Source organism: Nansenia antarctica (assembly GCF_963989245.1).
Source record: "Nansenia antarctica genome assembly, chromosome: 13".
Classification (NCBI taxonomy): domain Eukaryota; kingdom Metazoa; phylum Chordata; class Actinopteri; order Argentiniformes; family Microstomatidae; genus Nansenia; species Nansenia antarctica.
In genome coordinates, this window is record NC_137683.1 from 27,351,793 (window position 1) to 27,355,042 (window position 3,250).

Below are 3,250 nucleotides of genomic sequence, written 5' to 3' on the forward strand. Positions count from 1 at the left end.
GCAACCCAAGCAACGGATGTCAGGACAATAAAAAAATAATTTAAAAAAAGCCTTGTGTGTCAATGCACAACTCCTTACCTTTCTCTCCATTACTGCGATTCAATCTAAATCACTCGAGCAGGGCAGGCAACTGTTACTGCTCCTGCTGATCGGTGTCCACTGCTCACACTCCTCAACTTCTTCCAGTAGCGACGCCTCTAGCCTCTATCGCTGCCCCGTTAGGTAGACTGGTGCCTCGGCATAGACTGGTGGCTCAGGGGGGCTATGGTGAGTCTCGGGGATGATGAAGCCAGGTTGGGTTGGTGAGGCTCAGTTCTGTGGAAAGAGGCGCAGGCGCGGGCTCTGCTGGAGACGGGATATAATGACAAATTGCGACTGGCAGGGCCAGGGAGTGTCATCAAATTACCCCATGAACCGACAGACACTGCCCAGTAAAAGGTTTCACAATGGGTATTCGGTAATTTAGCCTCCGTTATTATTGAAGAAGAATGTCCGTGCATTCGTGAGAAGCGCACATTTGCAAATTAAATTACGCAAAAAAGAAGGCTGTGTGGGAAGGAGGAGGAGACGCAAAGTTCAGGATTTAAGAATACTGATACTAACAGCACCTGGTCATTATGTTACAAATGTATAAAATGCCTACAGATGTAGCAACATGCAGAACTACAAAAAGAGCTAAAACACAAGGATTGGCCGACTTTACACCTTGCACAATGAGTGCCTCTCATTGTTCAATCAATAATATTGCATATCATGTAATTGGCAAGGTGCAGTAGATTATGCCAAGACAAGTACAAAGAGTTTTTCTCTTGTTACTTCAATGTTCATGGAGAAGAGAATACAAAGAGCGTGTCATGCATAACAAAAAATCAATGTTTCATGCATTGATTTCTGGCAGTTCTCAACAAAGCCTGTGTCACAGTAGGACACATATATATTTGTTTGATCACTCAATACATCCTCCACTTATAACATCCTTCAACTTGTTAGTTATGATATATACTTACTTGATAAACTACATGAGAGGATTCAGGAAGTGTTTGACAGTTTGATTGTCTTCTGTGTTACAGCCCAAGCATCTTAGAGATGAACAGAACCTTCTGGAAAGCTTCCTCTTTCTTGGCTCTGAAGCTCTCGAGGTTAAGAGTAGACGTGGTTAAAGTTGGATCCAAGTTGTCGGTTATCAAGGAAGGAGGGATGGACCACAGCTCAGTCTATCTCAGACTAGTCAGATGCTGCCTGGTGTGTTCTTCGTGGCCTTGAGGTGCTGTGTTGTGACAGGGCTGGACATGCCAACGTGGTACCCTCAGAGATCTCTGATTGGTGGACCGTGATGACCTGTCACAGTCAGTGCCCTCTCCCCCATACCAGCTTTTCAAGGGAGGTGATGTCATGTGATTGGAAATCAAGGCGTTACAGCAACTCACACCATAAACAACAACAACAACAACAGAATAAAGTGACAATTGAATAATATAATTTAAAAAATAAAAACTAGACATCTGAACATTATAATATACAGTAGGAACAGCCCCCCCCCCATCACCCTGATCGAGCCAGCTGGAGGAGTTGTAGTCTTATTGTGGCAGGCAGAAAAGATCTTCTCTAGCTCTCCTTAGTGCAACGTGGCTGTAATAGTCTGTTGCTAATGGAGCTTCTCTGCTCTGCAACAGTGTCATGTAGGAGAGGGATTGTCCATGATGGCCAGAGTCCTCATCGTCCTATTGGCTGCCTCCAGAAGACAGAACCAGCTTTCCAAATAAGCTTGTTTCACCTTCCTTGATGCTGCCCCCTCAGAATACCACTGCATACAGCAGTGCACTGGCCCTCACTTCAGAAAAGTCCTGCACATGCCAAAGGACCTGAACCTTCTCAGGAAATAAATCTAACTCTGGTCCCTCATGTAAAGGACATCTGTGTTACCAGTCCAGTCCAGTTTGTTGTCCAGGTGGACCTCCAGGTACTTGTAGCTCTGGCTGGACCACCTCCACATCCTCTCCCTGGATGAAGACAGGGGAGACCCTAGTCCTCCTAAAGTCCACCACCATCTCCTTTGTCTTGCTGATGTTGAGTAGCAGGTGGTTCCACTCACACACACCACCCAACAAAACTGTCTACCAGTCCTCTATACTCGGTCTCCTGGCCTCCACTGACACATCCCATAATAGCAGAATCGTCCAAGAACTTCTGCAGATGGCGAGTGTTTGTGTTGTGCCTGAAGTCCGAGGTATAGAGGGTGAAGAGGAAGGGAGCCAGAACCGTCCCCTGGGGGGCGCCAGTGCTGCTCACCACCCAGTCCGACCCACATCCCTGCAGCCGTACACACTGTGGCCTGTCGGTCAGGTAGTTCGTAATCCAGGAAACAAAGGAGGAGTCCACCTGCATCCTCAGCAGCTTATCTGCAAGCAGTAAAGGGCTGTATGGTGTTGTGCACTGGAGTCACGTCAAGAAACATTACCCTCACAGTGATGTCAGCCTTATCTAAATGGGAGTGAGCTCTGTGTGGCATCATACAGACTAATGTCTGCCTGGTAGGCAAACTGCAAGGGGTCCAAGGATGTCTTGAATATATATTCCGCTGCTGGGATCTGCTAACGTTGACTAGACTACTGGCAGACTAGAAAACTGTGGAACATTGCTCCTGCTTCAGAGGCAGATGAAACAACCAACTTGCAAATAAACCGGAACGCCCAGTTGCTTAATCTACATGCATCTCCTGAGGGAAGGTGGGACACATTTCAAAAGTTTGTCGTTCTGCATAAAAGTAAATGGACTGACTTATATAGCGCCTTATTCCAAAGCACTTTACAATGACCTCTCATTCACCCATTCACACTCCCATTCACACCATGCAAGGCACCGGCCCGCTCATTGGGAGCAATTTTGGGGTTCAGTGTCTTTCCCAAGGACACCTCGACATGTGGCCAGCCGGGGCTCGAACCGCGGATCTGCCGACGTTGCAATCATTAGATGTTGGCTCTACCTCCTGAGCCACAGCCGCCCCAAAAGTAGTAATATACAGTATATGTTGTGGCACCAAAGGGACAATGTCGTTCTGTTGAGCTGATTGTAGATACAGGCTCATCCATGTCTATAATACCAGAGAGTATTTACTGACAGTGCTTTGCTGTCTGCGATCTTATAGAGCCACAAGTGAAACTAGTCACATACTCCAATGAGAACATACCTGTTAATGGGTGCTTACAATCTAATGTTTCTGATGGACATTCTACTACTACTACTAGGCCGT